Raw genomic sequence first — 24,066 nt, 5'->3', positions numbered from 1 at the left:
GGCTTTTCTTTGTTGGAAGTTTTTTGGTTTTTTTTACAAATTCAGTTTCAGTGCTAGTGATTGGTCTGTTCAGATTGTCTAATTCTTCCTGATTGAGTCTTGGAAGATTATCTCTTTCTTGAAATTTATCCATTTCTTCTACGTTTTCCAATTTTTTGGCATAAAACTGTAGTATTCTTTTATGATCTTTGCAATATTGATTGTTATTTCTCCTCTTTCTTCCCTTGTAGTTTGATGATTTGTTTATTGGATTTCCTCTTTTTTTCATGTTGAGCCTTGTTAAAGGCTTATCAGTTTTATCTTCTGAAAAAAAACAGCTCTTGACTTATTGATCTTTTTCTGTTATTTTTTGGTCTCTATTTTATTTATTCTCTCTCTGACCTTTATTATTTCCTTCATCCTGCTGACTTTGGGATTTGCTCTTCTTTTTCTAATTCCTTTAGGTGGTAGGTTAGATTGTTTAAGATTTTTCTTGTTTCTTGAAGTAGAACTCTACCAGTATAAAATTCCTCCTTTGAACTCCTTTTGCTGCACCCCATAGATTTTGGAAAATTGTCTTTTCATTTGTCTCATGGTATTTTCTGATTTCCTCTTTTATTTCTGCACTGACTTAGTGTTTTTTTTTTTAATAATGTTGTTTAGTCTCCATGTGTTTCTGTTTCTCCTATTGTTCTTCCTGTGATTGCTAGTTTCATATTGTTGTGTTTGGAAAAAATGCTTATGTAATCTCTATCTTTAAATTGCTGAGACTTGTTTTGTGGCTTAGCATGTACCCTATTCTGGAGAATATTCCATATACACTTGAAAAGAATGTGTGTCTGCTGTATTTGGATGGAATATCCTGCAGATATCTATTAAGTTCAATTGGTCTAATGTGTCACTTAAGACCACTGTTTCCTTATTGATTTTCTGTCTGGATGATCTGTCCATTGATGTAAGTGGGGTCTTGACATCTCCTATTATTTGTAATGTCAATTTCTCCCTTTATGTCAGTTAAAATTTGCTTTACATAATTAGATGCTCCTATATTAAGTATATATATGTTAACAAGTGTTATATCATTTTCTTGCATTTATCCCTTGATCATTATATAATGCTCTTCTCTGTTGTTACAGACTTTGTTTTAAGGACTGTTTTGTCTGAATGAGTATTGCTACCTCTCAGCTTTCTTGTCATTTCCATTTGCATAAAATATCTTTTTCCAACCCCTCACTTTCAGTCTGTGTATGATTTTAGATTGAAGTGAGTGTCTTGTAAGCACCATATAGCTAGGTGGTTTTTTTTTTAATCCAATCAGCCATCCTATATCTTTTGACTGGAGCATTTTGTCCACTGATATTTAAAGTGATTGTTGATAGCTATGTACTTACTGCTATTTTGTTACTTGTTTTGTGGTTGTTTTTGTAGTCCTTCTCTGTTTTCTTTTCTTCTTCTTTCAGTTTCTTCCCTTGTGGTTTGATGATTTTCTTCAGTGGTATGCTTGTGTTCCTTTTACTTTTGCTTTTGTGTATCTATTATAGATTTTTGATTTGTAGTTACCATGGGGTTCATATCTGTTGACCTATAACTATATATTCTTGCTTTGAACTTGCAGTCATTTAAGTTCAAACACATTCTAAAAATCTACATTTTTTTATTCCTTTACCCCATGTTTTGTGTTTCTGATATCATATTTTACATTTTAATGTTTATCCCTTCACTGTTTATTGCAGTTATAGTTGAATTTACAATTTTTTGTCTTTTAATCTTTGCTCTAGTTTATTTAAGTGGTTGAGCCACAGTCTTTACTATATATTTGCCTTTACTAGTGGGATTTTTCCTTTCCTATAGATTCTTACTTTTTGTTGTAGCCTTTTCTTTTCCACCTAGAGAAGACATTTAACATTTCTTTTAGGGTAGGTTTAATATTGAGGGACTTTAGTTTTTTTGCTAAGAAGTTCTTTATCTCTCCTTCAATTCTAAATGAAGAGCTTGGCCAAGATGGCAGAGTAGGAAGACCCTGAGCTTACCTTCTCTCAAAGGCACATGAAAATTACAACTATTTACAGAGCAACTATTGATTAAAAAGACCAGAATGTAGCAGAAAAGACCTCCTACAATTAAAGATATAAAGAAGGAACCACAATGAGACAGGAATGGCAGAGTTGTGGTATAGTCAAGACCCATATCCTCAGGTGCATGATCAACAAACAGAAGAATAATTACAACTGCAAAGGCTTTCCACAAGGAGCAATGGCTCTGAGCCTCACTCTGGACTCCCTGGCCTGGGGGTCCCACACCAAGAAGACAAGCCTCCAGAACATTTGGCTTTGAGGGCCAGTGAGCCCTCTGGAGACCCAGAGGGCTGTAGGAAATAGAGATTCCATTCTTAAAGGGAGCACACACAATCTCACACTCTGGGACCCAGGGCAGTGGTAGTAATTTGAAAGAAGCCTGGGTCAAACCCACCTGCTCATCTTGGAGAATATCCTGGAGATGCAAGAGGCAACTGGAGCTCACCCTGGAGACATAAGACACTGGTAGTAATCATTTTGGGGAACTCATTCTACCTTATGAACACTGGTCCTGGCAAGTGCCATTTTGGAATCTTCCCTCTAGCTTATTAGCACAGGGACCTAGCAAAACCAACCAGCTTGTCAGCACATGTACTGAGATGTCTCAGGCCAAGCAACCAGCCAGGCAGAGTCACAGCCCCACCCACCAGCAGGGAGGCTGCCTTAAGAACTCCTGATTTCACAGGAACCCCAGGACATGGCCCTGTCCATCAGAGGGCCCAAGATGTGGCCCCACACACCAGTGCACAGGCACTAGCTCAAAATCTCTGGCCTGCAGTCAGAGACTCCAGTACACAATTCTGCCTTCCAGTGGACAGGCACCAGCCTCACGACCCCCTGAGGTCCTGAGGGAGGCCCACCAGCCAACCCACACATCAACTCTGGGCCCCGAGTGTCCTGCAGCCAGAGACCCTGGAACCTGGTTCCACCCACAAGTGAGCCAGCAGTATTTTCGGGGGAAAGACTATAACAAGAGATAAAGAAGGACATTACATAGTGATCAAGGGATCAGTCCAAGAAGATGACAAAAATAAATAAATAAATAAATTTTTTTAAAAAGGAAAAAAAAAAAAAAGAAGAAGAAGATGATATGCATGGCTCAGGGCACAGGCTGTGGTTGTCCCAGCCCCAGTCAGAGTTCTGGACAACTTCATAAGTGCCAGCAAGGAAACCAACTTTTTAAAATAGCTTTCCATTATTAAGTCAACAACAATTACATGAAAGGCAAAGTATTTAATGTGATAAGTTTTTCCTATAAACTTTAACTGGGAAACCAAGATTTAAAGTCAATATTCTTAGCCTACAAACTTTCTTTTGAGGATGTGTTTTACAGGCGGAGTTGTCTTGAAAAGTACTGGATATTAGAGAAAAGGCTGGAATCATTCCTGAAGTGTTGTCATACTATAGTTCAGACATTAAATGGAAGCTTCTTCACCATGTCTGGGAGCATTTTTCCAATACTGTAATCTTGATTATGGTTGAGGATATTACCTGAATTCTCCCAGGTAAGATCAAACTCTATATCCAGGACCATTACTGAGTCTTTGTTCCAAAGTAATAGGACACAAGTTTATAAAGCAGTGGGCCAGTAGTATGCAAAAAAATATAAACGTTTCTTCAGATGAAACCCAACCAATGAAAATAAATAAATTGTGAAGTACAGAAGTGAGAGTAGCAATCACTTCAGCCACCTGTCTGAAATGCACTCCTACCCGTAAAGCAAATTCAAAGAAGAAAAAACAATAACACTAAGTTTTGGACCCATGCCCATGGCCCTTTCCTTCTAAATATGGAAATAAATATTTAAGTCCCTGGTGCATTTGTGCCCGCTGTCCAGGTTGTTTCTGTAGTTCTGCCTCCCACAACATGACTGTTTCTTATCCTCAGGCAGAAAGCTCTCTCATAATTCCATACAATTATGCAGGGATCTAGGAAAGTGGACATAATTCAAACCAGAGACAGTGAACTACTTAGTGTTTTAGATTTCTCCCAGTTCCTAAGGGCCTATCCACTATGGCAGGACGAAGAGCTTTTAGAGTTGGCTTATTTTGAAAGCTGAGTAGAGACAACAGTTGCTGGTTTATTTAGGTCTCCTGACTATTTAATATCAACAGCAAAAGTCTCCTTGGAGAGTTTGACATGAGAAGGAGTTTAGCCTACGTGTGTGTGTGTGTGTGTGTGTGTGGTTTTTTTGTTTGCTTGTTTGTTTGTTTGTTTTTAAGATAGGGCAATCAGGATAAGCTTCCATTGTAAGGAGACATTTTCCTATTCACAGTAATCACAAGTAGTAAGGCCTAGCCCTGGCTGGTGCTGGTTTCCATGTTGATACCACAAGATTGACACTTGAGCCACTGCAGGCTCTAATGGCAAGATGAGCTGCCTGAAGGGGTCCTCATTTCTCATCTTGGGCTGAAGCTGGCTAGTGACCAGTGGAAATGGCTCTGAAACACCTTGGAAAAGTCTTTCCCAGAAGAAAGACTTGACTTCCTGTCAACGAGGCCAAGTGAGGATAGAGTCGTTTTAATTTGATAATTTAAAAAATGGTGACCTAGTTTGTGTCACAAATTGATTAAAAAAGGGAATATGAGACATACTGATAAATCTTCTGTATTTGGCTCCCTCATAAACTATAGAAACACTGTGACCATAATCAGTTAAAGTGGTGCTGTATTCTACTTGTACATATGAACTAATAATTTATTTATTATTTCCTTTTACCTTGAAAGGAGTAATGATAATTCAACATGTGTTTACACAGTACTGCTTATGAACATTTCTAATTATAAAATCTATGAGGCAACAGTAAAAATACCTTCCAGAGAAGTGAACGTTTGGGGGTGGCCCTCACACTGCGGAACATATTTAATTCAGTGAACTCAATTTTAAGAAAAATGCCACAATACGAAGGAATGCGATGATGTAACCAAGGCTTTATGAAGATATGTTCTGGTAGAACTTGCCATGACTACTAATTAACCTCAGCGATAGCAATCAGGTCACAAACAGAGGGCTTTGGCCAGGGCTGGGGTGGAATGAGGTGGGGAAGTAATGTCGGAGGAACGGGAACAAGGAAATGATGATCATCAGATCCTTTTTTGGGGGGCGGGGATTTTTGTTTTGAGGTTAAAACTTTGTTGTCTTTACTGCCATCAACTCAGCAATGCTCTCATGTTTATGCTTCTCAACATGGCTTGAAATTCTTACATAGATTCCAGGCTTTCTGAGAGAAGTACCCTGGAGTAGTCACCCTTCTTTTACTTCTTCCTAATAACAGATTTTTTAAAAGCCCATCTCCCTGTAAACTGTGGTTTCTTGCGGAGTGGGGGGGTTGTTTGTTAAACCTTCAAATAGGAAAGAAAATCATAACTACCTGCTTTTGGACTCAAAAACAGCACAAATGGAAAAAATGCACATTTATAAAAGGAAAACCTAAGAGTCACTTGGACAACAACATTTATTACCACAAAATACATACCAGGCAGTGTCCAAGGCACATACATAACATATAAGGTTTCTTTTTTTTTTTACTTCCAGAGACCAATTGGCTCTTTATGTTACCATCTTAGATGTGTTCATCCATATGCGTTTAAGTTTCCCCTAGCACATATGTGAACATCTCTGTCATTTATACGGGTTAGTCGTTCCTGGATTGCCCTAGTAACTGTAAAATTAATCAAGCCTTTGTCTTGCTGGATACACACAGAAAAATGTTGTTTATTTGGAAATAGCTTATACTTGGGTATTGATGTCCCACATAAGTCAGTGGATCTCAGGGGACTTCACAATCACTGGCTTGCAAAGTTGATAATAAACACCACTTCCTATTAGAAGGAGAAGGAATCTATCTTCCTGGTGTGAACCACCTGCCCTTTGCCTAACAAATCTATGAAGGACCAGTGGGTATATCTGCTGTTCTATGGGTAGAGAAATTATCCTTGACTCTGAGATTTATGATCTTATGTTTGAACAAGGTCTAAATTGAGTGAGTTCTGTCACGTGCTCTCATGACTCATGCCACCTAAAAACCATGCCAAGGTCAATTTTAGTGAAAAAGATTCACTAAGAGAATGGAAATGCCTTCTTACTTAAGCAAAATTTGTGATGAAAATAAATTGTTCAAAGAAATATAACTGTACGCCTTTAAAATGAGACCTCTGGAATCAAGAGACATAAAGCAAATGCCAAAGTTCATGTTCCACCCCCCTCCCCTGCTTAATAAAGGCACCTATATTTCACCAGAAATAAGATTTTATTAGCAACATGTCAAATATGTTTTAAAATACAGTGACCTTTCTTCTTCCTCTCAGTTTAAAAAACAATCCAATAAAAACTCTAAATCATGACCCAAATATTTTTAAATGTGAAAAAGACATATTTTAGATTATGTAACAGATACACATTTTCCCAAATAAATGTTGTAGAACACCATCTGCTTGGTATTTGGGTGCATTCCCACGAAACTAAATTTCTGCTTTTCTCCTTTCGTTAATGGTTTGTGACAAATTTATGCACTACATTTCACAATAGCTATACCAACAATTTATGACCAAAGGAGAGCCTGACAAAAGTCACTTGGCATGCTCAAATCAGACAATTTATGTGACTCCCTCATTTACACCAGTCACCCACCCCTCACTCAGACACGGACAACTAAAGAGGAAACAGAAAGTCTGTAGCAAGGGGAGAATCTCTTATGGAATAAAGCTCAAGAAAGTGTTCAAGACAAAAAGATGAAGTTCCAGGTACCATTTTTCAGCTCAGGTTTACCAAATTCTTCAGCCCATGCAGATACTCAGGAGTCTGAATTTAATATAAAATGTTTTTATAAGATTTTCTCAGATTTAGCCAAGCAAGAAATTATCAAATTCTTATTAACTGTGAACAAAATTTCATCTTTAATGTTACCAAATGGAGCTCCCTTATCTGGGTATAATCGGAGGATAGGAGGAGGACTCAAAAGAAATTCACCATGTGTCCCTTCCTAAGAATGGTACATGACTGTATCCACATTCCATTTCTGCACTTGATGTCGATAAAATTTATAAATCATTTTCTAGGTGTTTTACTATATAAAAATTATAATATTTGTGGCCAATTTAGAAAACTAGCTTATGACACTTACTTTTTTCCTTTCATTTCTTTAAAGAAAAAAATTTCTATGGAAAGCAGACATGAATGCATATACTTTGAAAGAAGTAAGACTATAGGCTTGAGCATCTATTTTCATTCTTAAAGTGATGTAGAGTCTCACTACTCAAAGTGTGCTCAGTGGACCAGCGGCACCCATATCACCTAGGAAACTTGAGAAATGCAGACTCTCAGACTCCACCCAGACCTACTAAAAAGGGTTTGTATTCTAATTTGATATCCAGTGATTTACATGCCCAAGAAGATTTGAGAAGTGCTAATGTAGAGGAATGTTCTTTATCCACCCAACTATAGAATAAACCTTGTGAAAAGACAGAAACTTTAATTGGGAAATATTGTCCAAAGGGTTCAACCATGAATGTAACAACAACTTTTACACCTGATCCACTCAATAAGGAAATAAAAATCCTGAGACATGTCGCATTGCTGATGTATAGTAATGAAGTTTGAGAATTGGTAAAAAGAACAGAAATTTAAATTCCAAATATTACATAAATATTCATGAACTGCTTGAATTAATTACACATGATCTTCCATTGTTTCCAACCTAAGGTATTTTCTTTACCAAAACATGTAGAACTGATAACTGTCACACTGAACTCTAGAAACATAAAAATTACCTTAGTAGACAATTATTTAATGACTACGTAGAGTAGTTTTTAAAATAATTTTATCAGGAAACTGTGATGAATTCTAGTTTGATACACTCTGGAAACCTTTCCCAAGGGAGATCAACCAGCACTGTAAATTGCTGCTTTCTTCCAAGAGTTTTTGAGTAACTCAGTATCAACAATGGAGGGGAGGAGAGAGATTAAAGAATTAGAACCATAACCTTCACTTACAGCAGACTGCAAAGACAGAGTCCGGCTGTGATTCAGAGAAAGCCAGTGGAAGAGAAGAAGTATAGCTCCAGTAGCTGATGTTAAGAGATCCCAAGGTTCATTTTAGCAATTCACCGACACAAGGCAAATTAAAGGAAGCTGCCCTTCTAACCCTGAACACACTATATGTGACTCTCAGGCTGTGATTTCTTGATTCTGCTTCTCCTTCAAGGCTCTCCTTGACATTAATATTAACCTGATTTGCCCTGTAAAAGAACATCAAAGCAAGAGAGGTCGGGGAGGAGGAATTGTTCTGTACTTGTACTTGTCTCCTTACCTTCCCTACAACCCCCTGTGCCTCAGGGGTGAGCTAAGGCCAGCAACACTTCCCTTCCGCAGCACTGGTTTTCTATCATGCTTCCAAGTATAAAATACGCTGCAAAGCAGAATGTACTCTCCTTCCACTCTAAAATCTAGGTCAGTAGACCTTCCCTTCTCCCTATGCATCTTCTTAGCTGCAAACACCTTTAGAGATGCATGTTTGATTAACTATCCCATAATTTGGAAAAGAGAAAGGCAGGTGCTACTCCCAGTAAATAATTCTTGTTTTAAAATAGAACCAAACATCTCTGAATTCCTCCCTCATCAATGAACTTCTTAGACAAAAGAACTGTGCATCATTCACCTTTGTATCCCTGACCCGGGCACCGTGTCCAGCTCATAGCAGTTGCTCAATAAATGGTGGGGAATTGCACCTATTTCCAAGTCCTGTAATACCAACTTCATGAAATCTTGCGATATACACTGAATTCTAATCATGTGTTTGAGTTTAACCACTGGTACACAGGCTCACCATTTAGTCTTTCTTCCAACTTAATTTCTATTTTCCCTTTGCTCATCTACCCAAGGAGTTCCGTTTCAGGGATATTTCACAGTAGCACCACATTTCAAATAATTCAAATGCTGAATAGAATCTAGTCTTATGCATCATTGGTGAATGAAAGAAAAGATCACTACATTGTGGATATTCAGATTTGGGGTATACAGCAGACAAAGGAAAGAACAATTGAGTATAGCAAACAAGCGACCTCCCCCCCGCCACGTGAAACAACTTTCACTTTCACTTACTAATTCTGTTCCTTATTTCTCTGCCCTCCTCCTTTTTTCTTCCTCTTTTCTTCATTTTCCTCTGTTTCATTTTCTTCTTTATCAGGCCTTTAGGCTGTTTGGACACCCACAAGATTGATCAATATTACTAAAGGTACTCAGATTTCCCATCTTATCTTTTTTACCTTAAGCATGGCTCTTGTCACCAAAGAAAAGATGTCCAGGTTCAAAAAAAGTTGTCACTGTTCTCCTACCTTTGCATCTTCCATAATAGATCCTGCGGGATGGAGTCAGTAGAGCAGGTCTGAAAAAGGTCTCCCTATATATCAGGTTGCCATGGTAAAATGATAGCAATCTTATTGGTTAACTCAGACAAGTTTACATAGTTTAAATACAAAGTATTATTTTTTCAGAAGTCAAGATAACATTAGTCAACTCCTTATCTATGAATTGTTTATTGGAAAAGAAATTAAATGCTCTAAAAGATTTTTAAATAACCTGTTTGGAAATCAACACATATTTCTTAAAAAAAACAAAGTATATTCACAAATACCACTGGTATCTAAGACAATTCCTTTTCTGCATATGAATGTAAGATTCAAAGAGCTCAGTTAATGATGTCACTAAGTAAAACAGACTTTATGTCTGTTATGGGTTCATTGCCCAAGAGTTCTTGCTTTAAAATTTCTGACATACAGCAAATATTACAATTTTACACTTTCTTGGTAATTTTTTCTCTCCCTCTCTTTTCTTTCCCAAAGTATACTCGTTTCTATCCTCAAAGAATTTCAATATATGGCATTCTTGTAAGTCATACCTATTAGCACTGGTATGTTTTTCTTACAGACACTGTCCTAAACCAAGTCAAATGTTCCTTTTGGTAAAAAGTTTTAAACTATTAGAGAGCTAATTTTACTTTTCAAAGTATACAATAATTATCCTATCAAATTTGGAGTATATTCAATTAATATTCCATTGTTAAAGAAATCTACATTTTAATAAACACATTCTGAGAAATAAGGTGTGGTATAAGCAGTGAAATAAAGTTTTTGAACTTCGATGACAAATATTGACCTTAATTTTTAAATATTTATATTTGTATGTCAAAGCTATCTCACCATTCACACTAAACTGCCTTAAAAATTAGCCTCAATTATAAATTTTCAATTTGTTCTAAAGCATTTTTTTCCCTAATTCTGATTGAGCAATTAAATATAAACCTGGTACTTTTGTCAATTATATGTCTATGTGGTCTTTAACAATGCATGCTAATTAGGGCACCAATATTCTTTACACTGAAAGCATCCATGCTAATCACCCAAAGGATTCCTTAGAGGGAGCAAGTAGTGAATCAAAACTAAAAACAAAATTCTCTTGAAGAGATTAGGATGGTTACAAGATGGCATTTAACAAGGGAAGATACAATGTTGACAAGTCACCATGTTTAGATTTCCAAGAACATATGATCACTGAAGGCCCAAGCAGTGCCCTTGACTATCATTATGTATGATAAAGTGCTCTGAAAGCACATTAATAAGCAAATCGTTCCAAATCCCTTTAACAATGTTCTTCTATGTCCTGTACAATCTTTTAGATTATCTTCATTATCATAGTCTCTCTAACACTCATCTTTGGGTCTTTGGTATTTTCTTGAATATACCTTTGGCACCTAGTTTTCTAATCTGTTTTATTAGTTAATGACAATTCTTTAAATGATGTGCGCCATGGACTGTAAGTCTGGACACTGAAATCAGACATCTCACTCAAACCTCAAAGAACATCATGAACCATTTCAAACAATTTCAGGAATCTATGCAACTTGTTAAATAACTATCTTTCAAATTGCAAAATATAGGAACTTAGCTAAACCACCACCAAATGCATTCTGAAACATTTTGTCAAATAGTGAATGATCAACTATTATACAAAAATCAGTGCAAAGTTTCATCCAGACAGCCGTATATAAACTCTTAGATGAAGAACTAACGTCATGTAGAATGTGTTGTTCTCACCAGTTTTTGCAGATAAGATTTCAAAATTATCTGCCTAATAAAATCAAATATTACCTGCCTACCCTTTTCCTGAGCTTCACAGCCTATAAAAATGACATCATAAATAAATTTAAACTCAACTAAAGGCCCACCACAAATTTTAACTGACCCTTAGAAATTAGAGAAAAGCCCACCTGCAAGGCTATTTTATTAAATTTCACTTTTAAAGAGAAAACTCTATGAAGCCTAAAATATTAATAATAATGTAAAATGGATCCGTGTGGAGCGTTCTGGTTGTTACATTCAGCAGTTAAATTGCAGTAGGTTTGCCACACCTTAATTGCCACTAACGGTAAAAAGGAGAATGGTGTCAATTATTTGGCACAATGCTTGACAAGCCAAAGCATTTCAGAAAGGACTACGCTTCCTCTCATCATTTGCAGAAAATTAAATTTGGTTCCACCCTTAATCCTCAGGGACAAGACATTATGTGTTTAATCTGAATCTGTTACTTTTTGTCACTTTCCACTAAGAGTAGTAGAATTTGGAAATAGTGGGGCTTGAAATGTTTAAATCTGTATAAGAACTTAACACAGGTCCCTTCCTACACACCTTACCTAAACACAAAAAAACAAACAAAAAAAACCAAACCTTTGCTTATAAAGCACTTATTTTCCGCTTTATAATATGTGGACATATTTTCAATTTGGCTGGATGATACCAAGGACTGCTGAATAATAACCAAGGTTCCCTCCAATCAGTTCTGCATGCATCTCATCTTTGATCTCAAGGGCACTGAATTAGTGCCTATGTCAACATCTTCACTATAAAGAGTTCAGGCATTTAGAAACAAAGTATCAATGGACTTTAACAGTTACTTTAATTCATTTTATAAATAAGCAACTGAGAATTTTGCTCCAAGTGGCTGCTAGTGTAGCCCATCCCATAAATGGCATTCTCCGAAGCATAAGGCACAATATGATACGAATGCAGCTCTTCATAATAGAGAGACTGAGAACAGCATTCCTGTACCATGAACTTCAGCCGTTTTCTTGTATCAGAATAAGCAGTCTTATAACAGGGAGCTTCTTTAAAGTATTCATAGCTCTCTTTCTCCGTCTCTAGATGGATCTTCCTCAGCAAATTGTTAATTAACACAGACCTTCTTAAGTAGGTTTCTGGGTCTTCAAGAAATCTGAGCTTCTCCAGAGAAAGTTTGAGAATGCAAGTCCTGTCCTCGGGCAATATCAGGTGCTGGAAAGCAAATACATCATTCAATCTATGTTCTAGAAAAATGACAACAAGAGCCTCTGCTATTGACAAGACATAGAATTTTTTTAAAAATAGTAAGTAAATCCTTACTTTTGGAAAATACCCATGGTAATCTTGATGTAAATCTTCTTCTTCTGCATATTTTCTCTTAAAGTAGGCTACTTTCGACGTTGTTAATGTATGTGTTAATACTTTTGTTGGATAAGCTAAACAAAATAAAATAATTGGAGAAAAGTCAGATTTTACTGGAGCAAAAGAGTAAGTATTTTATAACATAAGTTCTACTTGTGAAAAGAAACTGGTGACCCCAGAAATTAATATTCTCTCTTCATTTACTAAGCAATGCAGTAAAGCAGTCAGTGACAATTGTCCTGTGGCTGAGAAACCTGTCTGCAGGCAAATGCCACTATTCAGACCCAAAGTAGATGTTCTAGGTTTGAGAATTATATTTATTTCCTTATTCAGCCCCTTAGAAACAAAGTACATATTTAGCAATCCTCTATGTAATTTCATGCCATTTAATACCAAAACATACCCACATTTGAAGCTGATGCACAAAATGCAATGGAAAGAGATGTTACTTTTCATCATTCTTTTCATGAAACTGCCTCATTTACAGAAGGTATTTAATGTTTCTAGGTTAACCAAATTTGTGTAAAATGGTTGGTGACCCAATTACACTTTAAAGAAATAATTGCATATCTCTAGACAAACCCTATGATATGGTCATGGTATAAGCATCCTCATAACACCTGGCTTAACAGAGCTCAATCATAAGTAAATAAAAAGTTCAAGTAGCATACTAACTGGAAAAACTGACCTCGGTATAAGTTTTGAATGTGAAATTTTTGTTCTCTCCTTTAAAATACTACTGTTGAGAATTCTGACTTGTTAAAGGAAGGACAGTATTCTGAAGGCATATTTTCAGAGAAGAGATGGTTTGGTTTAAAGGGTGTTTTTAGAGTGTACGCTAGGTGGTGCTCATATCACGGAAAAGAGGCAAGTACAGCCTCGAAAGCTAAAGATACATAAGGAGCTTCCTAGTGAAAGCATTGAATGAATTTAGAATACAAATTGAGTCCTGTTCAGTACTCATTCAACCTCAGTGGACCAGATCAGAGAGAAAGTTTATACTTAAGCATCATCAATTTTACCCTTAAACACATGCTCGAATATTTCTAGGGGTTGAGACCATTTGATTCACAAAATGAGTAGTTTATTAATGTGTTGGTTAAATAGATTCATGGTCAAGACACCTGATGTTTTTCCTCTAACATCTTAGATTTTTAAAATCTTAAATATTTAAAATGTGCTCTTTAAGAACATGCCTCTTCTTGTGGCATCTGTATAACGTTTCCTGCAGCTTTTTGTAGCTGGGTGGTTTTCCGTAACCAGTAGGAAAAGCTACAAAAAATCACACCTAAAGCTTTCCAAATTTTCACTGGCACCACTGTGGGTTATAAGCCCAAGAGAGCCTTAAATTAGAGTTGGCAGGTTTTGTAAGGGAAAGAAGGATTTTAAACCACGAGTGTGTCTGACCTAAAAAGAGACGAATGTGTAATGATCATTCACAATCGAAACAAAGTCAGTATACAATTCCTGAATTCAGTTAGCACATCTCAGCTTGTATGGAGTTTTCAGATTTCAGAGGTTAGAAAAAAGGAAAACAAAATTGTGTGTAATGAAAACAAAAAAGCATCACTGAACCCAGTTTTCTCTGGGTTTTTTTTTTTAGTGAACATTTTCTTAGGTGTATTTTTAAAGGATTGACTCAAATCATTAGGTGAAGCTTTGGGTTGTTCTGTGATGACAATTAATTATTGTTACTGATTTCTTAAACTGCTTAACTAGTTGATGCCAGCGTGGTTCTCAAAAGTTGGTGACCATCAGAATCATCTCTCCAGAATTCTCTCTCCTAAAATCACAAATTGCTAGGTCCCACCCCCAGAGTTTCTAATTCAGTAATTCTGGGCTAGGAGCAGAGAATTTCTGTTTCTCACAAATCTCCAGGTGATGCTGATGCCGCTGGGGACAGCATTTTGAGAGCCTCGATGTCATAGCATTAGGCAAGTGCAGTAGTAGCATAACAGCAAATTGAGAAGCAGAACGTTCAGCCAATCAACAGATTGCTTAATCATGAGAACACCAAGCAATTGGCTTGATTGATTTTTGTTGTTATTGTTATTGTAATATTGGCTTAGACGCTTTAGCTTTATGAACAAAGCCAGATTCCATTTTAACTAACAGTGAAGAAAGAATGAGGTCACTTTTCAACATAAATTCCTGGGTTCACATTAAGAAGTATCAATGACTGACAGTAATTAGCATTATAGCTGGACAGGTCACTGATTTTTTTAAACAAGGATTAATGAATTACTACAGTGCAGGACAGGGTAAGGAAAGATTTGGAAATATATATGTGTGTATATACTCATATATACATATTTGGAAGTGTACATATATTCACTTTATTTTTACAAAGTAATGCAATGTCTACAGCATTTACAATCAATTAAAAACCTTTTAAGGGATGATACAAGGGAGGGTAGGTGATAGCTTGGAGAACTAAATATCAAATAAACCAAGTGATGATCTGGTAAAATACTTTTTATTTAACATCTTGGCCAAAAAATTGCACCAATGGCTCCAAGGTTCATAAAGATTCTGTCTGCTATATTCAGGCAGTTATCCTAAGATAGAGAATGTATTAGACCCTGGAAACATAGTAAATTCTCAGTGGTTGAGGTTTGTATCTCAGCTCTGTGGGCAACACACTTAGCCACTTAGTTTATTGCTCTTAAAAAACACCCCCATGGGTTATTGAAATGCTGAAAAGCTTTCACAGCTGGTATCTGTTTGACAATTACTTCCTTGCATGCTGTTTAGCTATTTGCAATGTTTTAGGCATCAAATTTTGGAGGATGCCTTTAGCCACTTTTAAGCTAAAATATATAGCAATCATAAGTTCCTACACCTTTTCTTGGCTGGTTGCGAACTCGAAAAATTCAGAGCTGGAAACTGTTGATCATGTTGTTCAGCCTACAATGTTTACAGCTGAGGAAACTGTGGCCCAGAAGGGTTCAATGGTTTCCAATGTGGTGTGTGGCTAAGAGTTTGGGTTTTGAAGTCAGATGGAAGTGGTCCAGCTCTGCAGCTTCTTAGTCATGTGACCTTGAGAAAATTATATAAACTGTCTAAAAATTTCATTTGTAAAGTGGGGATAGAAATAATACTGGCTCACAGGATCACTGAAATAATTCATGGAAAGTAACTGGCACTGTGCCTAGCATATAGTAAGCACTCAATCAAAATCCTAGTTCTTTTTAGTGCCAATAGGCACAGTTCTAACCCAGAAGCAAATCCCAGCCTGGCCTCCTAGCTCTGACCCTAAGATTCTTTCCACCACTCTGCCTCCCAGAGATACTGGATTATAATTAGAGAGTTAAAAGACTGCAAAAAGGAAGGTACGTTTTTCAAATGGTCAAGCTGAAAATAGTACAGTTCTATAACAGCTCCAAGAAAATATTTCTGGATTTATTGTCACTGGTCATACATGTTGGGTAAAGGAAATATAATTGTTTTTAAAACATCCAGATAGTCATTTGGAGAATTAAAGTTATTCTGAATTTCCAAATAATTTTGCCTGTTATGACCCAGTAAACATATGTATTGGGCTGGCCAAAAAGTTCATTCAGGTTTTTCATAAGATGTTATGGAAAAACCCAAACTTTTTGGCCAACCCAATAAATTCATTTATATAATTCTCCCATAACGAAAAAGCCGAAGTCAACCCAGCCTGTTATTCAAATAAAACGGATGAAATAGACAAGAAAAAGTAAAATGACCTTATATCTTTATAGTCAATGTCCTAAGCTCTGAGAACAGCATATAAATTACAAAACTGAATGAGGCTGAACCTAAATTTATCTCTGAAAGTAAAATGGCTAATGCTGGTTTGAATATTCAAATTGTTTTTAGTACTCTAACCTCTGGGCACATAAAATATCTGTGCTGGCCTCAATGTATTTCCTAGTCTAAAACTTCAACAAGCAACAAATTAAAAGTCACAGAACAGAACCACCATCCCTGTCATTAGAGTTCTGACAGTACAATTTATACATAGTTCTTTAAATAAATGTTTAAAATGTAATTACAGACGATTGCTCAGATGCTCTTCCTTATTCTTCTGCTCCTGCCTCCAGACAACTGAAATTCTATTATTGTACAAAAGTGATTTCATTTGGTGCACGGCCCACAGGCAGTACATTAAGGAAAGATCATCAGCAGATTAATTTACAAACACTTCGAGAGTACAGACGATCATAAAAGAACAACTCCTGTCATAGTAAACTATTCTAGGTCCAAGATTATAAGAAGCCTGAGAGATGGTAACCCTCTTATTGGCTGTGTGCATCTGTAGCCAAAGACAAAGGAAGAGTTTGATTAATGGGGAAAATAAGGTGCTTCTAGTCTCAGATCAACAACTGACCCGTGATGTGGACAAATCACTTGCCTCAGCTTCCAGTCTCTCAGTGATTTCTCTTTGTATAGTGTTAACCTGGCATGAGCCTTTAAAAGCATATATCCCTACCTATCTAAATAATGCTTTGCTGGTGGCAAAACTACCAAAATCCTTCCTTAAGGGCCATGGGCACTTTCGTTTACAAAGAGCTACCCTACCTGTCACTGCTAGTTACATTCTGCACTCTTGCTGCATGGCTTCAAACACTGCAGCACACCCTACTGGAGCTATCCTACAACACTGGTTCCAATCCCAGTTCTACAGCTTATTTTCTTAGTGACTTTGGACAAAGCATTTAATCTCAAAGAGCCTGAGTTTTCTCATCAATTAAGTGAGGCAAAATATCAACCTCATTGAGTTACGTGTGGATTAAATGAGATGATGTTTAAATAGCACTGAGTGCCTGTCATATATCCACAAATTTTCTGCTCACTAAATATGAGGTATTATTATTGCGGTGCCCTCATTTTTGAAGTCACACACACACACGCTACTCAGCAGCACTATCTTGTATGGAGGACACCTGTCTTCTCTTTAGTGTTATGCAGAGGTTGCATGAAACATCCATGAGTGTATTCAAGAAGGCAGACAGGTGCAACATTCAAGGTTGTAATGCTGCACCTTCTGTAAACTTGTTGTTTGTAGCTTTGGTGGTGTTTCGCAATATGCCATCAGTCTTCTCCCTCACAACCCCTTGCCTGGCACCTTTCTGGATAATATGCTCTAGAGGAGCAGAACTCATTGCCAGCTTTTAGCTCTGAATCGATGCAGAAGTCTGTTTCTTCAGAAGTATCATCCACCCCAAGCACATGATTGATTCTACTGGCAGTTTAGAATTACCAACAAGTTGCAGCTCCTGGAAAACTTTCTTAGGAATTTCCAAGGGATGCTGACAGCCAGAAAGCTAGAAATATTTTTCAAGAAACCAGCAGCATTAAGGATATCCCCAAGCCCAGACCTGGAGTATTAAATAAAAGACCATTTGATGTTCCACTTGCCTAACTTTTTCCACTGGTGATGGTCTCTGAGCCAAAGACAACATCATTAAATGGGATGCAACCAGCCATGTAATCCTGAAGTTGCCTTAGATACTGCACTAAAGCCTAACTCTGCCTTGATCTGGTCCTATTAAGGAGAGAGACCAAGTGCAGCAGGTTCCACGGGGAAACTGTGGTTTACCACCCCTCAGAAGTGCATTCCTTCTTTTGAAGGATGAGACTCCCTTTCACTCTACCTTTTACCTTGGAAAGTGAGAATAAATCAGAAAGAAAATTGACAAAGCAATCACTTTGATAGACAGAGTTTCCAAGAAATATCTTACCAATAATGTCTAGGGAGATGCTCTAATTTCCTTAGGTACCTCGGTTTGTAACTCAGAGAGAAGGGTTTTAAACCCTTGATGTGTGCACAGTAGTGGTGTTTTGAAAAGTACTTCATCTGTCTGTACTACCCTCATTGTCTTCCACTTTGATACTACCATCAAGTTTGTGTATATCATCAAAACCATTTAGCCAGATATCCCAGAAGGGTTGTAGAAAAACATAAAATGGAACTAACCATTAACTTTACTCACTAAGAATACACAGTCATCCCTCAGTATCAGGACCCCACATGGATACCCAAATCTGCAGATGCTCAAGTGCCTTATATAAACCGGTGTAGTACAGCTGATTCTCCATATCTGTGGGTTCCACATCCACAAAAATCAAGGGCCAGCTGTATGAGAATTTGCTCTGGAGTTCGTTAATTCTCTGCCCTCACTCACATGATGCCTGATTTGTGTCGCCACTTGGAGTTGCTCTACTGATGAAATGTCCTTCATTCACAGGGCACCTTTATTCTAAAGAGTGATAGGTGCTTCATTAAATTACATTGTGTTCAACTCAAGTGTACCACTTAGTAGATGATCTTATCCCCCACATTAGTCATGGAGAAACTGAGCCATAAAGCAGTAAAACAGGTAGTCCATGGGGACAGAATTGAGACTCCAGGCTCTTGAGTTCTGATTCTCTTTGTAATATCCCCAATTTTTCTTGATGTATTAACCCACACCCGCTTTTAATAAGCATTTTAAAAATAACACAAACTCTGATACACCACTGCAGAAGGGATTTCCCAGCTTCAATCCTGTCCCTCCATCCCTTCTGATCATCACTGATATTTAGAAGACTCTTGTAGCTCTACCTACCAAGACTTTTTTTTGCATTTTACTTTCTATAATTTGTAACATGAGAAAAAGTTTAAATTTTTTCTAAATATAGTTATATTACAATACTGAACATAACACTAGCAAACCCTTAGTACTTTTTAAGATCCTCCTACCACCCCCACTGAGAATTATTGCAGCAAACTAGAAGACTATTTTTAACCTGTTAAATCTAATCAGGAAAAATTAAAAAATAATTGTGTCAGACTAAAAAGGGGAAACAATAATGCATCAACACTATTTAGAAAGACAACTTATTAAAAATAAGATGGAGGGTGGGGAGGGTTGACAGGATTAGTTCCTCCCAATATCTACAGGTGTACTTCTTTCTCAGTTTTAGTACTGCACAGTTACAGTCAATTTGCCCCCCTCTTCTGAAATTGTTATTTTATTTCAGCTTTTTCTGGCTTTCTGAAATATATTGCTTTGACAGATAACAAAAATCTGAACTGGTCGTGTCTTGGCTTTAGAGCTACTGTTGGGATGTCGGTGTTTTGACAGCTAAAGCCAGGACTTGGCTGGCATGAGTCCTCAGTAGAAAGCCCAGATGTAGAGGCAAGGGCCTCAGCATCTTAATCAAATCTTTCAACATTTCTCCATGTTTCGAAGCATCTTCTAAATCGCATGAAAGTAACATGACATAGAACTGAATATGGAATACTCATGAACACCTAAAAACTTCCAAATGGAGTATTTGATGAAAAACTGAAATTAGAACTTGATTTCAGTTATAACTTGCTTGATCTCAGCCTTATCTAAGTCTTATAGCCCTAAATACACCCCTCTTTATAAGCCATGAAATGTACAAGTACAGCTGGTGTTCCCATTGACAAGAGTGACTGGATCCTTCATTACAAACTGGTGGAATTGTTTTCATGCTCTAACTTAGGATCTACCAATGTCTCTAGGATTAAATGTTTATGGTATAATGATTTATTTGATTTATGTTTATTTAGTTAAAGTAGATACATGATAATATTTTCTGATGAATGATTTTAAACAGATATGGACATAAAAATTGCACAGTAAATATTCTGCACATTATACATTCATGATAGAATCAAAATTAAAATTTAAGAACCCCTTTCACTTGACCTTTTGATTGTGACAGTGGTCTCAATGGAAGGGCAGACTCATTCACATAAATTAAAGGGCACTGAATGATTTTAAACTTCTATGCATATTACATAGAGAGAGGATGTATATAAATTACTAATGCACAAGACTAATACATATACATGAGCCAATACTTGTGGTTGCTTTACCCAAACTTTCCTCAGATTGATAGCATGACTAAAAATCTATATGCATCTCATGACAGATGACAGTAAATCTTATTGGTTTCTTTGGATTTGTTTCTCACCATAAAACGTAGTAATTATAATGGAGGAAGGAAAAAGGGTGGGTGGTTTTAAAGGCTAATGAAACCAACATTTTTAATGGCGCAAATAATCATCTTTAATGCTTAAAATTATTAAAGCTACAGATATTTCAATAAGTGACTACAGAGACTAGTACTTTTAAAGTTTCATGATATCCATAAAAACTATACAACCAGACTAGAAAAAATTTTCAAATAGGTTTCTGAATAAAATTGTTCAATTATTTATTTTTACAAAGGGAGGCAAGGAAAGGGAAGAGATGTGGCATGGTATATTTTCACGAATTTGATTGCAATTTGCTAGGCTGGTTACCTATAGGAACTGCACATGGATAGCTCAGTACATGTGAACGTTACACAATGCTGGAGGGCTGAACACTCATTAAAAGACTGTATTATATCCTGAAAATTGAGTTTAAAATGTTTAACACTCATGGGTTTCTATCACCATGACCTTAATTCAAATTAAATTTTAAAAATCACCACAATCTCTTTTTGCAGAAAGAGCTCTCTTCATTGCCTTCATTTCAGACCCACAGCAGTGTGCTCATAGGGTTTCCGCTTGACATGTTCTCCAAGCCAGGCTACCTAATTTGGCCCCACCCCGTTCACATGGGTCTTAGAGAGGAAAATCTGCCAGCCCACAAATGTCCTTTCTACAGAGAACCTCTATTGACTTCTACCCAGCAACCATTTATATAAACAACCCCTTATATTGATCTTGTAAGTTATGGTAATGCTACATTAGCATTTATTTCTCTGGATACATAAACAGTAATTTCTTTTAAGCTAGTGATTACCTGATAATGCTGAATCAATCTGAAAAGTGTATCTCTAGGATGGCTTCAGAAAATCTGGTGAGAGTTCCCCTTTGCACAGCGAGCATTTCTCAAAGCCTCGGGCTCATGAATGGCTACCTGAGATTTTGAAACATGGAGAGAGACATAAGCAATGTTGGAAGAGTCAGAACTGCACTGACTTGAACTGGTTATCAAGTCAGGAGAAGGCATGCAGTAGGAGGACACTAAGATGTTTGAGGTGGAGTTGATCTGGACCAGAGAGATAAACAAACCTTTAAACATACATGATTACTTCAATGTTCTCCAGATTTAATTGTAAACATGAGGAATCTTAACTATCCTAAGAAATGTGGAAATAAGTGAATAACAGATCTCACCAACTATATCCTGGGAGATTATTTTCGGGGCATTATCAGTAGGTTTATTTTTTAAAATCAGTCAGATACACTTAGTTTTTAAATGCCAGATTTTTGTATAATTTCAAGAAATATTCTCTCTAAAGTAACAATTCAGCAGTGAACTCAAAACAGACTGACTCAGTTGTCCACTGGAATACACACTATTTCTCACAAGATTTGGAATAGCCAAAGGGTACTTTTTCTTTGAAGACAGTTTTTCTTTAAAGGGCCATGTTTAACTGCACCTTTTTTTTTTTTTTTAACATGGATGTATGCTTACAGATCTCATCATCTTCTATATTTAGAGAGATGAGCTTTCCAAAGGAAGATAGGCGGCCAATGAGGAGGATCCCATCAAAAGAGAGGTGAGTTACTATGGTTACTTTTCAGAAGATTGGGTAACAGTGAACTGGCTGCTCTCGGGCCAAATGGACCCTTTCCAGAGCAGGACCTAAAAAGAATGTTGCTCTCCATACGTATTGATTCAATTAGTCGAGACTACACTATCCTTTTCGCCTTAATCACAGGTAGGAGCTCACTGCTTCCAGCCTTCCTAGCTGCAGACAGGCAGCGAAGTCAAAGAGAAAACAGGGAGGACTGAAAACTTCGGAGCACAAACCTAATAGCGACGGGCAGGGGAATCTGCAAAAACAATCCCAAGATTTAAAAAAAAAAAAAAAAATCATGTTATTCGGGACCACCAGCTAGCCACTTTTCAATGGCTGGGGGCGGGGTGGGATCCCAGAATACATCCCTACCCACACCCTCAATGAAAGAGTCTTTTCTGAGCCTCAGAGGAGGGCACCTGGCTGAATGAATCCAGACGTACCTTGCGAGTTGAGTCCACTCACCAGGAGACCGATGCATGCACCTGTTTCATAAAGGCGCGGGATCCGGTGCTCCCTCACCCTTTTGCGGCGCTGTCACTCTTCAGACGGGCGCTGACAGAGACAGCGACGGCGCGACAGTGGCAGAGGCGGCAACTGCAGCTCGGCGGGCAGCCCTGGCTCCTGCAGGTCCGTCCCTCCAGTCTCTGAAGCGTCTCTCGCTCGGGGTTCGCAACGCGAGGCGGGCGCGCAGCTGTTCTCGGCTCGCATTGGACCAGAGGGAGCAGATGTTACCCGGTTGCTAGGAGCGTTGCTAGGAGCCGATGACGCCCCTCCACAGCTGAGGAGCAACTTTCCTGCGGGTCGGGTGCGCTGGCGGGGGCTGCTAGGAGGAAGGTTTGCGAGCAGGAACCAGGAGAGAGACGAAAAAATAGCCCCAAACAGGGGGTCCTGTGCTCTCTTGAGTTGGGTCCTGGAGAGCCGGCTGGGGAGCTGCGGTTGGGTGAGCGCTGAGGCTTTGCGCGCGGGGCTTCAGGCCCTGCTACATCAGCCCGCGCAGGTGATGGGGGCCGCGCCTCCCGCGGCAGGGTCACTCGCTGTAGGCCCTAGCTAGGTGTCCCGTGAAAGGAATGGGTTTGAGGGCGCGAGTGGGTTGGCACTTCCAGCGGCTGAAGAAGCAGCAGGATGCGGCCAGTGCCTTTAGACCCGCTGGGATGCTTTTCTCCTTGGGGCAGGTCCCGGCATGGGGAGAGGTGGGGGGAGTGTGCGTGTGACTTGAGGTGAGGCGCGGGGGATAAGGAGTACTCTACCCAGTAAAGAATCTTCCGCCCTCTGGGACTCTTCTCCCCAACGTGTTCCTGTTTGTGTCTACAGGTTTGAACAGCTGATAGATTTTGAAGAGGGAAAAAATAACCAATACATGAAAGACCAGAGTCTAATTCCTTTTGGCACTGTTCGGAGCTGCCTACTGCTATGGTGCCAAAGGTTTCAGAAAAAAAATGACCCTGTGGTTTAAAATACTTTATGCAGTTTGAAAGACTTCATTTTGATCCAGTGGCTAGTTAAAACCTCAGGCTAGTAGGCAAACTTCTTTAAAATAAAAAAATGCAAAAGAAAAGGTACTTTTCACAAAGGAGACTAGAGAAAGTATCCGTGTTTGTCACTTACATTTTAGTATAAATTTACCCAAAGGCTTGCACTGTCTCTGTATTGGACCACTCAGGCTAAGTTTTCATTTTTTATCATTGCTTCTTCTTCTTGTTGTTCAATGGGGTTGTTGTGCTTGTGTGGAGGGGGATGTTGAGAATGTCAAAGGGGGCAAATCTGGGTAGCCAGTGATCCATATTAAAGAAGGAAGGATGACAACTGTAGCAGAGAAGTTTTGCCCAATGCTATTCTCAGAAAGGGAATCTTATTGAAGAAGGAGATATACAACTTCCCTGTAGGGTCAGGCCAGGGCCTGGAAGGAAGAGGGCACCACTGGGAATCAATTAAGAAGAAAAGTTGCTGTCTTTGGAGCCAGGGCAGAGCTGCTGTACA

The 24,066-nt window shown here is 38.1% G+C and overlaps 1 long non-coding RNA gene across 1 annotated transcript; it reads right to left on the bottom strand.

Moving 5' to 3' along the window:
* Positions 1 to 11,980: 11,980 nt before the first annotated feature.
* On the bottom strand, positions 11,981 to 22,798 carry LOC130850845 (uncharacterized). Its single transcript, XR_009053029.1, has 4 exons — positions 22,530 to 22,798; positions 21,303 to 21,419; positions 12,484 to 12,599; positions 11,981 to 12,375 (listed from the first exon to the last, which is right to left on the bottom strand). It is a non-coding gene; the product is annotated as an uncharacterized LOC130850845 (long non-coding RNA).
* Positions 22,799 to 24,066: the final 1,268 nt, after the last annotated feature.

The sequence above is a fragment of the Hippopotamus amphibius genome, chromosome 4 (assembly GCF_030028045.1).
Source record: "Hippopotamus amphibius kiboko isolate mHipAmp2 chromosome 4, mHipAmp2.hap2, whole genome shotgun sequence".
Lineage (NCBI taxonomy): Eukaryota > Metazoa > Chordata > Mammalia > Artiodactyla > Hippopotamidae > Hippopotamus > Hippopotamus amphibius.
Note: the sequence above shows the minus strand (reverse complement) of the source record. Positions and strands in the feature narration are given on the sequence as shown.